This window comes from Sus scrofa, chromosome 1 (assembly GCF_054392235.1).
Source record: "Sus scrofa isolate SSC_HxYL_T2T_F1_AM1 chromosome 1, Sscrofa_HxYL_maternal_Yorkshire_Landrace_v2.0, whole genome shotgun sequence".
In the NCBI taxonomy this organism is placed as follows: domain Eukaryota; kingdom Metazoa; phylum Chordata; class Mammalia; order Artiodactyla; family Suidae; genus Sus; species Sus scrofa.
In genome coordinates this window covers 140,518,644-140,537,741 of record NC_139383.1, presented here as the reverse complement: position 1 = coordinate 140,537,741, position 19,098 = coordinate 140,518,644, and the positions used below count along the sequence as shown (strand labels likewise).

Sequence of the window (19,098 nt, the reverse complement as noted above, 5' to 3'; positions counted from 1 at the left end):
CCAGGCTAGGGGGTTGAATTGGAGCTGCAGATGCCAGCCTACACCACAGCCACAGCAATGCCAGATCTGAGCTGCAACTGCAACCTATACCACAGCCCACAGCAATGCTCAATCCCCCACCCACTGAGCAAGGCCAGGGATCGAACCCGCAACCTCATGGATATTAGTCTGATTCATTTCCACTATGCCACACAGGAACTGCCTTTGTTTACTTATTCTACACTTAAGTGTAAAATTTTATTTTTACACTTAAGTATTCAAGTTTATTTAGTATCATCAAAAACTAAACAGAAAAACCAATATTTGTGTCATAAATAAAAGGATGACAAGTTTAGGACGTAGCTCAGTGGTTAAAAGAACTCAACTAGGGTCCATGAGGACATGGGTTCGATCCCTAGCCTTGCTAAGTGGGTTAAGGATCCAGTGTTGCCATGAGCTGTGGTGTAGGTCACAAACACGGCTTAGATCTAGCGTTGCTGTGGCTCTGGCGTAGGCCAGCAGCTGTAGCTCCGATTTGACCCCTAGCCTGAGAGCCTCCATATGCCATGGATGTTGCCCTAAACAGACAAAAGACAAAAAAAAAAAAAAAAAAAAAAACAAGTAAATACATAAATACGTAAATAAATAATGAAAAGAGTTCTCTTGCGGCATAGCAGGTTAAGGATGCGGCATTGTCACTGCAGCAGCTCAGGTCACTACTGTGAGGCAGGTTCCATCCATCCCTGGCCGGGAAACTTCCTTCCATATGCCTCAGGCACGGCCAAAAAAAAATTAAATAAAAGGATGATAGAAATAAGAACTATGAAACAAAATAATGTGGCAAAATTAAATTTTTTTATTTAAAAATTAAAAGCAATGACTGAAAGCAGTAACAAAGTGGACCAATTTATAAAAATATGTACCTGAAAATTCCCCAATGAGAAAAAAGATGGGATTGTTTGTAACCAGTCAGAAATAAAGGTAGCTCAGTGAATGACGAAATGGAGAATCCACATTAATAAAACACAGATGCATTCTAATGTTGTCAAACACCCCAAATCCTACATTGTGACAAGGTTGGTGGCTTTCAGCCCTGAGTGCAGAAGCACAAATAAAGCAGGAGGCCAGGCCACTGGATCTAGGGCACACAGGCCATGGATACCTTCCAACTCCCTCTGACTCCAGGTGATGTGGGGAGTGAAAACCAGCTCCCAAAGCCCTTCCCACATCCAGGCCTTTAGCAAAGGCCTGCACAGCACCAAGGACCACGCAGAAGCCCTCAGCAAGAAACACAAGAGTCTAGGTATCTAGTTGAGGCTAAGTGCGGTGAGGCCACAGAGGTCCTGGGAAAGATAAAGAACACCACCCAGTGCCCCTCAGCTGGAGTGTCTTGCTTGTACCACCTAAAGCTGTCTCTCCCGAATGCTATGGTACCATATATCCTTTCCTTAGAGTACTATTTAGTTTATTAGCTTTTAATCGGGGCTAGGGTTTGAGTTAGGATCAAGGGTCTTATTTAGGCTAGGACTGATTAACTTACAGCTGCAGCCACTCTCATGCAATCAGGCTTTGCAAGCACCTGGAACATCGGGTGGTGGTTATAAACATGCATGCTGCATCCTAGCTGCTGGGTTCAAATTCTAGGCCTACCTCTCCTTGTGAGACTGCAGGCAAATAACCTATTACCCCTGGTAAAAAATAATTTTAAAAAATAGCAGTTCCCCAGTTCAGCAGGTCAAGGACTCAGCATTGTCACTGCAGCGGCCTGGGAATTTGGGTGTGGCAAAAATAATTTTTTAAAACAATAAATAAAATTAAAAGATGAAATCATGACCCTCATACACATACTCAAGATCTGTTTACCTTATCATTAAGAAGGGAACCAGGGATATATTACAAACCATTCAATGGAGAATCCAAAGAACAGATGCAGTTCTAGGACAGGAATGTTGAAATCAACTTGTAAATGGAAGCAAATTGACTTTTCCACAAAAGGAGAGTGTTGTCCTTGGAACAAACAGCATTTATTTGCGTATCCATAGACAGGAAGCATTGCTGTGCCATCAATTCTCTGCAACTTAGAGTTGCAAACAAGCTCAAAGGCAATGAAAAGCTCTAATCAGATTGCACAGAAGGATATGTCCTAAACACTGCAAAGTTTTCCATTGGAAATATCCACAATTTTTTTTTTCATTTATTCCAAATTTACTTAAGTCCTTTGGTGCCTCAGTTTTGTCATGGGTGAAATAGAGATGAATTCAAGTCCTTCCTTCACTGTGTCCTGAAGGTTCTGACCTGCCTCACTGTAGCCCCAGTGTGCTGACTTTAAGGTCAGTTCAGGATGAAGGAGGGAGAGTATCAGCAAAACACAGCAGGAAATAGCATTGGATGGATTTGAGTGCAGAGTATCGGAAGTGAGGTCCTAAATAAAGCCTGGAGTCCTCCTGAGTCTGTGGGAGGTCATTAGCCTGGAGGAGGCAGAGGGCTGGCCAGAGGAAAATGAGGGTGTGTCCTAGAAGTCTAGGTGCCCAGAGTGTGAATAACCTCTTTATGGTTGTGGCAACATACTCCGTGGACTGAATCCAATGAGACACACTTCTTTATTCTTACCATCAGTCAGTCAATCAACAAGTGTTCACTGTGCATCTTCTTGGGAAACTCAAACCTCCTGGGACTCCTGCCCGCATCTGAATCCCCATAATGTAGTCCTGGATTTAGTGTCCTGGAGAGACAGTATGAGAGCACTGTATTGGGGGTCAGGGGGCCTGGGTTTGCCACTGATCCCTGTTTATGGGACCTTAAACAGAGTACTGTATAGCATCTACCCGAAAGGATTGTTCTCAGGTTTCAGTGAGATAATCCATGTAAAAGGCTCATGGTAAGTGCTCAGTAGATTTAAAAAAAAAAAAAAAAATTTATCATTATGTTAAGAATTTAGACTAGATTGTTGAAATCACTTCCAAATTTCTAAGAGCTACTACTTCTCTCCCCTCAGACCCACCTGAGAGCTCTAGGGAACTTTCCAGAGCCCATAAGTGCCAGTGGTTTTCCCTTTGCTCAGGGCCAGGTAGGGTAAGTAAGCAATGCCACCAGGTCCTCCCTCCAGGCTGGTAGCTTGGGGGTGGGAGCAGCCTCTCTGGTCCCTGCCTGCAGTGCTCCCTGAGGCCGGCAGGGGACGCCCTGACCTCACCACACAAGTGCAGCCAGAGGCAGCCCTAGCCTTCCCAGATCTTGTCCCATCACCTTAGACCATAAAAATATACAAGATGTGATCATTATTTTTCAAAGTCACTTCTGCTGAGGCTGGCAGTTTTGTAGTAATGGATATTATCCTCCATTCAGTCACTGAACATGAACTGAATGAGCACCTGCTCACACCAGGTACCATCCTAGGTGCTGGCATCAGGAACTGGACCAAGTCCGCTTTAGAGTTCCAACTTCTTTTTTTCTCAGGCAACATTTGGCCTATATCTACTGAGAAATCACTAGTGCCAGGCTCACTTCTGGTTGCTTTAAGTATATTCTCTCTCGAACCCCTGCAACAGTCCTGAGAGCTGAGTGTTGTTTGACATCCATTTTCTGGCTGAAGACCCTGAGGCACCAGGAGGTGGAAAGATGTGCCTTGGTTATACCCCTAGGAAGAGGAGGAGTGGAGATTTGAACCTGGGCCAACTGACTTCAGAGCCAGTGGCTTTGCTGCACTGTCTCTGACGGGAAGAACAGGCAAATGAGTGCAACATGAGGGCAGCACAGGCTGGAGCAGGGCTTTCAGATGTCCACAAAGGTGGTGGGAAGAGGGTAGAAGATGGTGAGAGGGAGGAAAGTCTGAAAGGAGGCCAGCTCTTGGCACAGTAGAAAAACCTGAGAAGTTCCTGCTGTGGTGCAACGGGTTAGACAGTGTCTCTGCAGTGCCAGGATGCGCGTTTGACTCCCAGCCTGGCACAGTAGGTTAAAGGAGCCATCACTGCTACAGCTGTGGTAAAGGTCACAACTGTGGCTGGGATCTGATCCTTGGCTCAGGAACTCCATATGCCATGGGACGGCTGAAAAAAAAGAAGAGAAAAAAAAGAAAAAGCCCGGGTCTCTGCCTCTTGCCCACCCTCACTTGGTGTGGATCTGTACCTCACACACCTGCCCCCTTCCCACCCTCCCCCCACTCCCACCCAGTGGCAAAATCCTGCCTCCTGCATCCTCAATCCTTGGACTCTAGACCCAGCTCAGCCTCTCTGGCTGTGTTTCTGAAGGAAAGTCACTTTTTTTTTTCTTTTCGTCTCTTTAGGGCCGCACTCACAGCATATGGAGGTTCTCAGGCTAGGGGTCTAACTGGAGCTCTAGCCACCAGACTATGCCAGAACCACAGCAACGCTGGATCCAAGCCACGTCTTCGACCTACACCACAGCTCACGGCAACGCTGGATCCTTAACCCACTGAACGAGGCTAGGGATCAAACCTACATCTCGTGGATGCCAGTCGGATTCATTTCTGCTGAGCTATGACAGGAACTCCCAAAAGTCACTTCTTTAATGCCCAGGAGCTTCATTTCCTCAACTGTAAAATGGGACTCTTCCACGCACGCTGCTTTGGTGGAGTCGTATGTGAGAAAGCATGCACAGAAAAGCTGGGTTTCATTGTTATTTTCCCCTTCTCTTCAAGCAGTACCTGGAGTACAAATGCTCAGTCCTCCAAACATCCTCCCCTCCTCCCCCACCAAAACCCCAGTCTCTCACTAACCTCAGCTAGCTGTGCAGAGGCCACCCACCTGGTAGCTAAATCATGCCAACATGTTCATGACAGATGGTCAGGTACGTCACACCCACCCACTCCAGTTTGGGAGGCAATTTAGGCAATATTAAACAAAGAGAAGACTCCAGTGGTAGGTGTCAGGCGCTATGGCTTTGGGGAGCATCAAAGGAATTCCTAGGACCCGACAGACCACACCCCATGGGCACCCTGGCCCCACGTACCTGGAAGGGTGGCTGTGTACAGAAGTGAGTGGTGGCCCTCATGAAACACATGTGAACTCTAACAGGCTCCCCCTTCTCATTGATGGTTTCCTTCCTCGATGAACCTCAGGATGGAGAGGGTGGCCACACCCATATCCTATGGGGGGAAACTGAGACCAAGAAAAGCAGGTGTGTTGTTGCTCAAGCTGTCCCCTCAGCAGACTGGCGGTCTGGGGTGTGAGGAACCCCTTCCTCTTCCTGCCTTCCTCCTCTCCTGACTTTCAAGAGTTTAGTGAGTGGAGAAGGGGCACCTTTATTCCTGATTAGGGGTCCCAATTTTTAAAATTTCCTGTTTGGAAGCAAAGGACAGGAAATTATGTAGCCAGAGTTTCTATACAAATTACCCAGGTGTCCTAACTCCCCAGTGTAACAGACGTTATTACTCTCTTGGCCTCAGTCATCATTCATCCCTGATTGTCCAGGGAAGCCCACTCCACTGCCCTGAGAGACCAGCAGACACAGATTTATATGGGGAAACCTAGACAGACACAAGGAGCAGACTCCCCACCAGACCAGAGCCAAGTTCTGGTAATGACATCGATGAATCACTGACTTCAGTGAGTCACACTATTGAGCTGCAAGAGGCCTCCAAGATCTTTCTAGACTGACACTTAACCTTCTGGTTGTTCATGAGGAAGACAACTGAGTGAGGCCCAGAGAGGGAAAGTGACTTGCCCAAGATCACAAAGCTCAGATGGGCAGAGTAGAGGCTGGAAGCCCTGAGCCTTGGGGCCAGGCACTTTCCACTGCTTTTCACAGCCCTTTGAATATCCCCATAGCCCAAGGGGAGGCATAGGGCCCTGGTGATTAGCCAAGGCAGCTCAGGCTGTCTCCTAGCAGGTGGGCTCAGCGGCAGCCTCAGTCCTCCCTTGGGGCCCATCTTCACACCCGAGGTGCCGGCCTGGGCCGCTTCCTGCCTGGCTCTCATCCAAGGCCATTTCACAATGGGGGGAAGAGAGCTGGGCCGAGAGTCTGGGGTTAGTGCTCAGGCCACCTCTAGCCTAGCCCCTCTCAGACCCCCTGGAGACAATGAGCCAAGCCCCACCTGAGAGTGGAGATGAAGTAAGGAGCTGGAGGCTGGCAGGCCCTTCCTGAGAGTATTGTGAGCAGGTGCCCTGAGGTGGGCAGGGGCTGCCTTGCCAGCACCCACCATTCCTCCATTTCCCTGGCCTTCCATATGCAGTCATTCACAGTGGGGGAATTCTGTGTGGATAGGAGGTGGCCCGCTCAGACCATTATTAGTCAGAGGGGACTCTGGAAGCAAGCTGGGAGAGGGGCAAGGCCTTGAGCAGCTTCCTGTAAGGAGACATCGTGACTACCAGGCAGAGAATTCCGGGCAGGGAAGCCCAAGCTGTCTGTCTCCTTCCCCTCCCTACGCGCCCCAGTCTGTGGTGACTACCATTTACACAGGAACCAGGACAGAGATGTCGGGACACTCAGCATGGATTTATTGCGCCCCTGCAATAGGGTCAGGGCCACTGCCAAGGGATCTTGTCTGAAGGAGGAGGCAGTGGTTAGGGATCCAGATTCTCCTGTCTTAAAGTCTTAAGAGACGAAACAAACCCCAGCGAAATGTCAAACCACAAAACAAGGCCGTGTGAGCCTGGGACCCACACTCTCATACTGGACAGTCCAGTTTGGCAGATCAGGGGCAGGGGAACTCACTGTGGACAAGGCCGAGGGAACCCAGGGAATGGGGAGGAGGTGGGCAAGGTCTTCGCCACAGGGAAGGAGAGACAGAGCAGATGTGAACACGCACGTGCAGGGCGCAGGATCCCGTTCCAGCAGAGAATGAGGCTGGAAGTGTACCTGGGCCCAGGGCCGCTTCCTTCCTCTGAGCTCACACTCCTTGAACTTGCTCTTCCTCTGTATCCACAGGACGTGGCTGGCCCACGGAGGCAGGTGGCCACGTGGAGAGAGCCAGGCAGGGGCAAGGGAGGTGCAAGGGGGCTCAGCCCCTCAGCCGGGGAGCCTGGTGACAACAGGAAGCAGCTGCAGCAGGCTCCAGGGTTGTGCTGGTGTCTGTCCACAGCCCCTGCAGCACAAACTGTTCTTTGAGAAGCTCTGGGGACAGAGGGCCCACACCTGCTTCCCAGGTCGGTTTGGACAAGCCCCCCCGGGGCCCAGGCTGGGAGCCCAGCAGAGGCAGACATGGCCCAGCAGCCCCCTCACCCTGCCTCCCCTCCTCTACCCACCCTCCAGCCCTGTTGCGTTGCTTGAGGCAATGAAAAGTAAAGCAAGGTCTTTGATGGGGTAAAAGGTGCTGACTCTCATGAAGACCTTTATGGTAGAATTTCCAATGATGTCTCTAAAAATAGGACCCAAACACCAGATCCTGAAATCTAAACTCAGTGGAGATAATAAGTGGCATGGCTTTGCAGAAAAAGCACTGGATTGGAAGTCAAAGCATAGAGCTCTGATCTTAATTCTGCCATGAAAAATCTGTGTGACCCTGGACAAGTCACTTGCCATAGGTGGACTTGAGTCTCCTCCCTTGTAATGGAAGTCGGATGGGGGTGAGACTCCATGCTCTGAGGTAGCTTTGGGGTTGCTAGAAGTTCCCAAGCTAGGGGGGCAAATCAGAGCTGCAGCTGCTGGCCTGCACACAGCTCATGGCAATGCCAGATCCTTAACCCACTGAGTGAGGCCAGGGATCAAAACTTCATCCTCATGGATACTAGTCAGGTTCATTACTGCTGGGCCACTGTGGGAACTCCCGAGCTTCCTGCTTTTTCTGAAGCCAGATCTAGGCCTGGTAACTCAGACCAGGTCCCTATGGGCAGCGAGGTTGTAGAAGGCTTTGGACTTCCCGAATGCCTTCTGGGTCACATTCTGCAAACCCTCCATGTTTGCCTCCCAGGCCTCAGCAACCCCTGAGAGAAGAGTCGGTTTAGCTCCCATACTCTTCCTACCTGCTCATCCTCCAGCCCAGTGGGGGAGCCAATTGAACTGCTCTCTGGCCTCCCACCAGGTCACACTCATAGCTTAAACTGAGCTATTTAATATTTTTTGGTTTTGTTTTGGCCGTGCCCACACCATGCAGAATTTCCCAGGCCAGGGATCAAGCCCACGTCTCAACAGTGACAATGCTGGATCCTTAACTACTGGGCCACCAGGGAACTCCTGAGCTGTTTAAAGAGGACACCCAACCCTAGGCCCTCAGAGATAGCTTCAGCACAGGGTAGTGTGTGGGGTGAAAGGGAGGCTAAAGGGTGGAGGAGAGGGGAACACACTGGCCTCTGTTGGTCTCTAGTCTGCAGGGTTGAGAGCTGCCAAGACCAATGTTGGCAAAAAAGCAAAGGAAGAGAAGAGGAACAGGGCCAGACCAAGCCGACGCATGGTAGTTCCCAACTGCAGCCCAGAGCAGTGCAGACATGGGCTTGACATGCTCTTGCCTGTGTGTGTGTATGTGCGTGTGTGTCTGCACACAAGTGTACAGGCATAAGAAGGTGTGTGTTTGTTGAGCGAACACTGCCCATTACTACAAAGATGCCAAAACCCTCTGTTTATCATCATGGCCTGTGGTGCCAGGAACTATGGAACCGGGGTTCCCCCCTACCCCTGCTGACCCCAAGACATTGCTTCTCACGGAAACAGGAAGGAGAGAGGGAGAAAGACCTGCAGTCGAGGCTGCGTCTTCAAGGCGTGCTCAGCCAGCCTTCCTCATTCGCAGGTCGCCCTCGCCTTCTCTTTGTCCAGGAGCATTTAATGAGAAGCTCTTTGCCTGGGGCCGCCTCCCAGCATCAAACCCCTCTCCCCCAAACATGCTACCTGGCAGGAGGGCCAGATCTCTGCAAATGAGGAAAGGCTGCAGGTCAACATCTCCAGCACCAAGCTGTGAAGGAGGTGGGCGTTGAAGGAAAGACAGGATTGGGGGAAATGGAGACTAATGGACTAGTGGATGTGGGAGGTGAGAGAGACATTTCAGACAGGAGGACAAGTTAGGAATGCATGCGATTTGTAGGGGAGGTTATAAGGAGGCCTCTTTGGTTGTGTGTTCTGACACATCACTGACACCAGCCAGAGTCTTGCAGTTCAGTTCAGGGTGTGTTCTGACACTGACTACCCAGACTTAGCTTCAGCGCCCACAAGGAAGACTTTGCCTTTATGGATGACAGATGCACATATGGTCCCTGGGCCACGTCTGTCTGACTTGGCTACGAATTCACACAATGGTTCCCATTTAGCCTTTTGGGGTTGAATAACCTCCTGGAATGGTTCATGGAACTCACTAAGTGTGCTACACTTACAACTAGAATTTTATTATAAAATACAACTCTAGAACCACCAAGGTAAAGAGACGTAATAGGGAGGGTCTGGGGGACAGAATACAGAGCTCCCATGGCCTCTCCTCACGGACCACATGTGTCACCTCACTGGGTGAACATCAACATGTTCAACAAACAGGAAGCTTCTCTGAATTTTAGTGTCCAGGGTTTTTAATGTGGGGGTTCATGCTTTGGGTTGATCAAAGCACTGACCACTTATGGTTGATTAAGTTCACATGACTGAACTCCTCTAGTTTCCCTCCTCTCCCCAGAGGTCAGGAGTGGAGTGGAGATGGAATTTCCCACTTTCTTTCCTGCAAGGTCAGCCCCTTCCTTCAAACTACCTAAGGACTTACCACCAGTCACCTCATTAGCATAAACTCAGGTGTGGTGGAATGGGCATGTTGTGAATAACAAGACACTCCTATTACTCAGGAAATGACAGGCGTTTTAAGCTCTGTACCAGGAAAGGGGAACCAAGACCAAACATCTATATGTTTTTATTTTACCAAAGTTGTAGTGGACAGTCCCTGTAGGGCAAAGAGAGGGGAGCTGAGGATGGAAAGATAAGATGAGGAAAATTTATAAGATCAGAAATTGATGGGCAACTACCCCTTCCCTCCTAAGAAAGTGGAGCCAGAGGAAAAGCAGTAGAGACAATTCCCTTACTTTAGTATTTCTGGAGACTCTTTCATCCTGCTTGTTGTTCAGTTTTCCCTCAGGTGTTTCATCCAGAAGGAAGAGGCATGCCAGAGTCTCTGCTTTGGCACCAAACACCCCCGCACCCACCCACCCAGGCCCAGGTCTAGCTATTAACATTCCCCCTAGTTCAAATACTACTTCTTTCTGGAAGCCTTCCCCGATTACCCCTGTGAGAAGTGACCCTGCTGTGAATTCCGGAAAGCCCTTGGTCAATCAGTTCACTAAGGCCCTGTGTTGTGACTCATATTCTTACCTTCCCCAATTCCACCCTCAGCACCTTGCCTTACACACTTTCCCCTTCATTTGAAATAGCCAGCCCTGTGTGTAACATTTTGTATATCATTTGTGAGGTCTCTACAGACATCTATTATCATCAGCCCCTCTTCTGTCCCTGTAGAACTTAGTGCCTTCCCTTGAAGAGATCTCTCTCTCTCTCTGCATAGAGTGTGAATGTTTATCCCGCCAGTCTATGAGCTCCCCCAGGGTGAGAATGTCTCTACTTTCCAAACTAGTACAGCTGGCCAAGCAGTGGGCTCTCAGGCATGTGTACAGAATAAACTCAGTTTCTCCTAGCAAACGTCACCTTTCTCACATTTAGGAAAGATCAAGAGAATCCAGGGGTGAGTTATGCATTATCCTGGGAAGAATAAGAAGCAGGAACTAAGGCACAGGCAAGACTAGCCTCTCCCATAGGGTCCTGCACCTCCAGCCAGGAGACGGCTCTCGGTGGGTGCTGCACTGAGGGCTGGGGGTACTGGCAGGTAGAGAAGTCAGACCACCCTGGGCAGGCAGGCAGGTAGATGGGCAGCTGGAAGCACCACGATAAGCTCTGGGGGTAGGTTCTAGCTGAAAGGAGCCTTTCCAGGGACTGTGTGAAAGTTCTCCCATGAATGGCTTCCAGCCCCTGGAAACCTAGAGCAGCCCTGGTTTAGCGTCCAAGCCCTGATTTACTCGACATTGATAGTTACCACCCGAGGCTCCAAGCTGAGTCGGAGCAAGCCTGCACAGCCACCAGCCCCTCCTCTGAGGCCTGGCCTGCTGCTCCCTGAGGGACCCTTTGAGGGTCCTTAGTGAGCAGACCGGGTGCCAGCCCTGAGGATGAGGGTCCCATGCACTTCCCCTAGGCAGGGTCCCATGACATAGAATTGCTCCAGGGAATGGGTAACCAGACCTGAAAAGGGACAGGACTGCCCAAGGATTCTTAGTGACCTCCAAAGCTGGCCAAGAGTCAGTGACAGTCCCCTAGCCTCTCCCTGCAGGGCTTCTGGTGGGGGTGGGGGAGACCTTGTCTTCTGCCTCCCTGGATCACAAACCCTTGATCTTTTCTTTGGTCATGGATACACCCTACACTGCTGAGTGTGCTACCCAGCATCTTATGGAAGCCACAGTCTGGGAATGGAAAGAATGGAGAGAGCCCGCTCCCAAGAAATGGTTAATTAATCCTCTCCCCTTCCCCCAGGCCCCTTGCACCTGCAGGCTGCGGTGTGTGGTTTCCCACAGCTGCAGCTGGCTCTGCAGCAGCCCCCTCCCTCCCAGGGAACCTGAGAGGCCCCAGGCCTGAGGCCCCTGGGAGAGGCGTCTCAGCCTTGGTCCAGCTGCTGGGGGTGGCGTGGGAGGGTCTTGCAGCCCTCTGACCTGGTCCTGCCACAGAGAGCGCTCTGGCTGACCTCATTAACTTCTACCCGCTAAAGCTGAAGGCAGAGACTCCATTTGGGAGGTGACCACAGACCCTCTCCACAGGGCCTCTCAGCCCTTCCCTGGCTCCACTCCACTGACTTCTGGAAGAAGCTGATGGCCTCTTTACTGACTGCATCCCTGAGGTAGAGGGCGGGTTGAGAGTGAGAGGTGAGTGGGAAGGACAGGAAGGAACAAGAGGAAGTGAGATTTGGCAGAGCCAGGCCTCTGCTGGTCAAGACAGCCTTGAACCCACGATGCTAGACTCTGGCAGGCTCTGTTCTCTGTCTAGCCAAGCAAAGGGCACATTGCCACAGAGCCTGGGCAGATACCCAGCTGCCCTCTGGGCCAGACAAATGTGTTCAAGGACCACCTCAGAACACTACTCACTCTGAAGCAATGAAGCAAAAAACGTGGGAGCTTTCTTGCTGAGACATTTCCCTAGGATGGGCGGGGAGGGGGCATCCAGAGGCTCAGCCCATCACTAGCAGCCTGCCCACTGCCGCTGCCCCCCCTGGCCACTGGGCATGCACCCAAATCCCAGGGGGCCATCTGGCTGGTGCCACACGAAGTGTTCCGCCCCAAGACCTGCCAAAGGATGTTCACTTGGGTCCAGAGGCTTGGGAGACAGAGGGATGGGAAGGCCGGGTCTGACAGGCACAGGCGGTGACAGGGCCCAGTGCTCTGGCTTATCTCACTTCCAACCCCAGGCAAATTGCTCCAATTCAACACTTTCCCTGGGAGGCCTTATGGCCTGCAGCTTGGGGCTTTGGTGGCCTCCACTTTGCAGAAAAAGCCCAGCTCCCCCTCAGAGCCAACTCCCCCCACCCAGGATAAGAAAAGGGAGGGTGACTTGGCAAAGGAGGCTTGAAAGGAAACAGAGCTACCCCTCTACAGAAAGCCCTGAGTCAGATGTGGGGAGGAGGCACAGAAAGGGCCCTGCAAAAGCCACAGATTTGGTCTCCCCTCTTGCTCAGGATGAGGACAGCTGCAGGGGGGCAGCCAGGCCTGGAGGAGGTGAGGGTGTGGGCTGGGTGGGCACCAGACAAGCTTCAGTGTCTAGGCTCCTGAGTAACCTGACACCCCTAAGAGGGCAGAGCTGATGCCAACCACCCTGGCTGATGCCAGTGCCAGGAGTCCACTGTGAACTCCAGACTTGGGCTTGGCCCGTTTGCAGCGGTGCCACGTGGCCACAGGCACAGAGCTCTGGCTGAGCGTCACCACTGATTACTGTGTGCCCTCAGGTGTATGGAGGCAACGCCCCATGAAGGAACTATGAATTCCTGAGAAGAGGGGCCTAGATGAGGAGGCCCAAGGTGATCCTGCCTACACAGGGCTATTGATTTATTTTTGTTTTTTTGGCTGCCGTGCAGCCGCTTGATGTGGGATCTCAATTCCTAGACCAGGGATTGAACCTGGGTGGAAGTGGTAAAAGTGCTGAATCCTAAACATTAGACCATAGGAAACTTCATAAACTTTATCCTCTAAATGAATGAATTAAATGGTATGTGAATTTTATCCCAATAAAGCTATTATTTTAAAAATAACATACTACTATTATAAAATAGATAACCAACAAGGACCTATAGGGAACTATACGCAATATTCTCTAATAAGCTATCAGAGAAAAGAATCTGAAAAGTCCATATATTTTTATATGTATATATAATATACATATTATATATAATAATCTTTATATTACATATAAATTATATAATCATTATATATATTATGATATATATATATCTGAATCATTTTGCTGTATACCTATAAATCAAATATATTTCAATAAAAGAAAAAAGTGATACCAGGACGTTATTGGAGGGCTGCTTTAATCAGGGAGTAACATTATCACCTGGTCTGCTGTGGGAGCATCAACTGTAAGGAAGAGGAGAGGCTGGAGACAGCTGAGAGGCTACTGTCATGGGCCAGGCCAGGGGGGATGTGGACTTGGCCTGGACGGGTCTCTTTGTGATAGAAGTTTATGAGGAGGTCAGACTGGGGTATATTTAGAAGCGGGAGTTTGATAATGGATTGGATGTGAGGGGTGGGGGAAAGAGATGAATCCAGGCCATTGAACTACAGTGGGGAAGACTGGAGGAGGAGTTGGGTTGGGGGAGGGGCAGAGAATCAGAACTCTGTTTTGAACATGACGGGCCTCTGAGGTATCCTCTAGGCAGGGGAGATGTGAGGATCAGAGTCACCATCATATCAATGGCCACATGCTAAGGGCCAGCAGTCCTTTGAGGAGAGTTCTACAATTATCCCTGTCTATATTGGGCACATCTTGTGCACCACCTCAGACCCCCTCAGCCTCACCTCTGGTTCCAGAGGCTGCTGTGGTGACCAGTTTTGCACAGGCCTAGACCAGGGTCACACAAATGCAGCTGACAGTGGCCAGTGCATGGCTCTCCAAGCCTTCTTTTTGTTTTTGTTTTGCCTATTTTTTTGGGGGGGGGGGCGCACTTACAGCATATGGAGGGTCCTAGGCCAGGGGTCAAATTGGAGCTGCAGCTGCCAGCCTATACCACACCAGATCTGAGTGGCATCTGCGACCTACACCATATCTCATGGCATCGCCAGATCCATAACGCACTGAGCAGGGCCAGGGATGAAATTCATGTCCTCGTGGATACTAATCGGGTTCTCGTTACCGCTGTGCCACTATGGGAACTCCCAGAGGATTCTTTAACCACAAGGTCTCACAGCCCATGGGGTGAAGCAGGGGTTCACACCCAGGCAGGGGCTCCAGAGGTGGAGCTGCTGTTTTGTTCTCTACTCTGTTCCCATTGCCTCTCAAATATTCCAACCTCTGGATGGCACTGAAAGTCACAACCATGACAGGATCTAAGTAGGCAGAGACTGTAAATAGGAAAGTCATCCCCATGTTACTATTCAGAGGTCAAGATGAGGAGAAGCCAGTGAAGGAGCTCAAGAAAGAGCTACTGCCGAGGTAGGAGGAAACCAGAGGAGTGTGGGGTCCTGGACTCCAAATGGAGGCTGTGTGTCAAGGAAGAGTGATTTCTCTCTATGCAAATGCTGCTGAGAGGTTGAATAAGATGACAGGAAACACTTCTGGATGTGCCAACAAGGAGGTCATTGGCGACTTGAACAAGTGTAGTTTCAAGTGGAGTGGCAAAGACAAATACTTGGCTGGAGTGGGTTAGGAGGGAATGGGACAGAAGCCGGCGATGGGGTAGGTTCAAAGGAGGGTTTGCTTTTTAGGATGAGAGAGATGACAGCATGTTTATCTGCTGAAGGGAACAATCTGGTGGAGAGGAGCAGCTGGATAGTGCAGGAAGGGAAAGGATGATTTGGGACAAAGTCCTGGAGTGAGTGAAGGAGCTGGAATTTGATGCACAAGCAGAGGGGCTGACCAGGAATTGGAGGGGGATGCCATCCACTGTAAGAAAGGAAGATGGGGACTAGGGTGCAATTGCAGGCACCTGGGAAGAGCTGCTGGTGAGAAGACAAGTACTTTTCATACAATTGCATGGATTTTCCCAGGGACATAAGCAGCAAAGGTCATTAGCTGACAGCAGGGAAACAAAGGGGAGATGCTGAGGGTTGGAGAAGAGAGGAGGTGTGAAACATATCCGGAAAGTGGGGAAGTGAATCTAGTAGAGAAACAGCAGGATTCCTGGGCAAGCTAGTGCCCATTTGAGGTTTGTGGTCAGAAATGTAAAGTGTGGCTAGTCAGTGTGGCTGTGAATTTTTTCCCATGATGTTCAGCTACTCAGCGCAGGTGCAGAGTAGGAAGGGCGTGGGGGTTAAACAAGGTCAACATGTGTCAGGAGAGTCCAACTGAAGGGAAAGAGCCACAAAAGTAGAGGGCCTGTGCAAAAGGTCAATTATTGTCACAGACCACAAGCTTAATTTGGAGAAGGATCTCAATAGGAGATCAAGGGACTGATAGATGGTGAAAGAGAGTGGGTCCAGTGGATTGGCAGTCCCCAAGGGGACAAAGAATAAAATGGTGGTGATAGAGTAAATGAGCTAAAAACAGAAAGTGGTGGTCAGAGGAGGGGGTTCAAAAGTGTCAAATTATAGGCTATGACCATGGGAATGGGTGGCAGAAGTGGGAAGAAGACTGGATGGAGAGGAGGTCAAAGACCACCAGTGGTGAGCGTGGGGTGGGTCTTCTACCTAGAGGTCCTTCCCTGCCCACTGTGTCTAAGAGAGCTCCTCATGCTCCGCCACTACTCCTTCACCCACCTTCTTCTTTTTCATAGCATCCCTAACATTATTGTATCCAGTACTGACTTATTTGTTAATTACCCTTGCTCCCATGGGAACCTAAGAACCTTGAGGGCTGGGAATTTTTTTCTTCTGGTTTACTCCTATATCCTCAATTCTTAAGAATAACACCTGGCACATAATTAGGGCTCAAAATACTTTAATGCAAGAATGAATGCCAAGGTCTCAAAAAATAATGATAATGGGGTGGCAGAGAGGAAGAACGTGAGCCAGGCACTAGAATATTCTGCGAATGAGTAGAATGGCCTAGAGTATGGTCGATTTCTACAACTCCAAGGGGTGGTGGCTGACTTGGTGTGATGGCAGTATCTACCACTCCTGTGAAAGTCACCTAGAGAAGATGGATTTTCTGATGCCTTCAAAGGAAATGATGTTTCAGGGTGAGGAGAAAGGAGAAAAGTCCTAGAAGTAGCTATCAAGAACAAGAAGGACGACTCCCCAAGCTCCAGACTCATTCATATGATGGATGTAGGAAAAAGTAGCAGGTAGGGTATGGGGGTTAAGTAGGATCAACGTGAGTCAAGAGAGTCCAGCTGAAGTGTTTATAAGGGAGTGGCTCTAAGGAAGTTATGTTCTGGGGATCGGGGAGGTTTCCACTAGAGCAGGAAGGTGCAGTAATGTTCAAAGAGAAGGTTGCGTATAGGGGGAGATTTTGCTATGATAAACCGTGAATTCCAGAGAACACGGTTAAAGGACTGGAGGAATAGTCAGGTGAGGGGAATTACAGAGATATATGGGAGTGAAAACCTGGGGGATGAAGATGCCCTAGATGCTCAGGCTTCTAGTGGTGCCTGGGGATATAAAGGTACAAAGCATTATGGGATTATCCTAATGGTCTTTCAAGGGAAGGTGGGTAAGAGGTCTGACCCTAGCCTCCTCCTGCTCCAACCTTGGGTGGTGTGTGGCAGTGAGGCAGCCATGTTGGTCTTGGGAAAGGAGAAGTCCTGCCAGACACCAACTGTTCAAAGCAGAAGGTGAGGGCAGCACTGGATACCAGAAAGAAAACTGGGCACTCAGGAGGCTAGAATATTGTCCCAGATTTTCTTACAAACAAACTTTGGGCAAAATGGGCATTATTTTCTTCATCTATAAAATGTAGAAAAGAGGGAGTGCCTCCCAGCTCTGTAAATCTTGGTCTCTCTCCCCTTCTCCTTTCCCTGACCTCCTGTCTCCTCAGCCTCCCCACCACTTAGCCCAGGCTTTATTCTCCCTGGGGCTCCTGCTTTATATTAACCACACTCCCACTGTCAGAACTGGGAGGCAGAGCCAAGGCCTGCCCTCTTCCTCCTCCCTGGCTCCAAAATGCTCCTTGCACTGTCCCATGACACTCTGCTCCTGAGTGACTCAGGGGGCGGGCGTGCCCTCCCTTGGACACTGAATTGAAACTCAGGCGTAAGGAGTGGGAACCTCCTACTGAAGACTCTAGCAGGGACAAGTGACAAAGCCACAGACTGACTGGAGAGGCTCCCCAGGCCCTCTGGAAAGGAACCAAGCCAGCATCCATGGCTCAGGGATGAGCTGTTTACTGTCCAGCAACTCTGGGAGGCTGGGGCCCGGCCCAGGGAACCAGCCACAGCAAGGTTTTGGCCAGGGGCTTGATGTGAAGCCCTGGACTAGGATGGAGGGGGAAGTCACGTTCTCATCCAGGCTCCCACAGCAGCCAGTGTGATCGAGGTAGTGAACCACCGTGCTTGCTTCACCAGTGCGAAAGAGAAAATGATAAAGGCCAACATTCACGGAGCACCTGCCCTGTGTCAAGCATTAAATTCTCCTCACAACAACCCTCTAAACTGGCGGCTCCAATGACTTCCCCTTTAAGGATGAGGTGACAAGAGACTCAGAACATCTTAATAACCCACCTAAAGTCCCACAGCCAGTAAGTGATAGATTCTTAACCTCTAAACCATATACCACATTTAGTTTCAACAACCTGTGAAGTAGGTCTCATTGTCCTAATTTGCAAACATGGAAGTGGGCTCAGAGGGGTTATTTACCCAGAGCCACTGGGCTCACTGGTGGCAGAACTGGGATTGGGAACCAGGCCTGTCCCAGAGCCCAGCCTCTTGTCTCTGCACTGCACAGAGCCCCCAGCATCAGCTGGGGTCGGGGGTGGGGGGTTGCTGTTCTTCAGGCTGCCCTGTCTGGGGCCCAGCAATCTCTCTCCAGGCAGGTTCTACAGGGTTGAGGAGGCAGCCAGATGCTGGCAGGAAGTGCTTGGCCAAGATTCATTTCCATCCCTCCACAGTTCAGGCAGCAGTTCCCTACCCTCTCTGAAACTCACCTGGAGGAGGTGGATTTTCTGATGCACAGGAAGAGGGAGACTGGCCCACATCCCAGTCTTTGAGAACCATGGCCGGTGAGTGATTACTTATATCGCAGGCAGCTGCCGCAACACCAAATCCTTAACGCACTGTGCCCAGCTGGGGACTGTGTCCCAGCAGCTCCCAAGACTCTGCCAATCCCTTTACGTCACAGGGGGCGCTCCGATCCCAGCTTCTTTAGAGACTCTCTGGGCACTTTTAAGTCATTTTCAGCCGGTAAGGTTTAACCTCACCATTTCTCAGGTTGGATAATTTAGGCATGGAAGGGCAGACTCCCTCAACGAATCCTTTTCTGGTATCTTTTATGTGTCACCTGAGGCAGGAGGTAGGGACAAAGATGTGTCAAGCAGCTACTGCTCTCCAAAAGCTGCAGGTTGAGAGCAGGGTGGGGTGGGGTGTTGGGCTGCATCCCACAGGCCTGCAAGCCTTGTACTTACTAGTTGCCTGGGACTGAAGAAAGAGCCCAAGAGACAGCAACAGAGACATCAGTGGTTTACTGGATCGGGGGCTCTTACACAAAGGGTGATGAAGCAACACTCCACCATGGGCAATATCAGACAGGACATGGCAGCAAATCTTTGCTCCTGGGGATGGAGGCTACCCTTTATAAGGGGAAGTGATGTCAGGCATGGTCATCCGTTACCAGGGGCTAATTAAGCTCTATAATTAAGAGGATTGGATAGTCATGTGAGTGACTCAGGGCCTGGTCAAGCAAGGGATGTACAGTAAGCAAGAGAACAGCCATCTTGAGTGGCCTGACCGTATGGAGCATGTACAGGATCTTACACTTTCCGCTTCCTAATGAACATGTGCCAGGATGGTGAGGCCACCATGGCCAGCTACATGATTCAGGGACTTAAAACCACTCAGACTGAAGAGCTGAGGGCTCCTGC

The 19,098-nt window shown here is 50.3% G+C and overlaps 1 long non-coding RNA gene across 2 annotated transcripts; it reads right to left on the bottom strand.

Annotated features, from left to right (window-relative positions):
* Nucleotides 1–815: 815 nt before the first annotated feature.
* LOC110261466 (uncharacterized) lies at nucleotides 816–18,787 on the bottom strand. Of its 2 annotated transcripts, XR_014814471.1 has the most exons (4): nucleotides 18,643–18,787; nucleotides 6,793–7,018; nucleotides 4,945–5,272; nucleotides 816–2,701 (listed from the first exon to the last, which is right to left on the bottom strand). It is a non-coding gene; the product is annotated as an uncharacterized LOC110261466 (long non-coding RNA). The 2 variants fall into 2 exon arrangements; XR_002345541.2 differs by lacking the exon at nucleotides 18,643–18,787 and having other exon boundaries at nucleotides 4,945–5,093.
* Nucleotides 18,788–19,098: the final 311 nt, after the last annotated feature.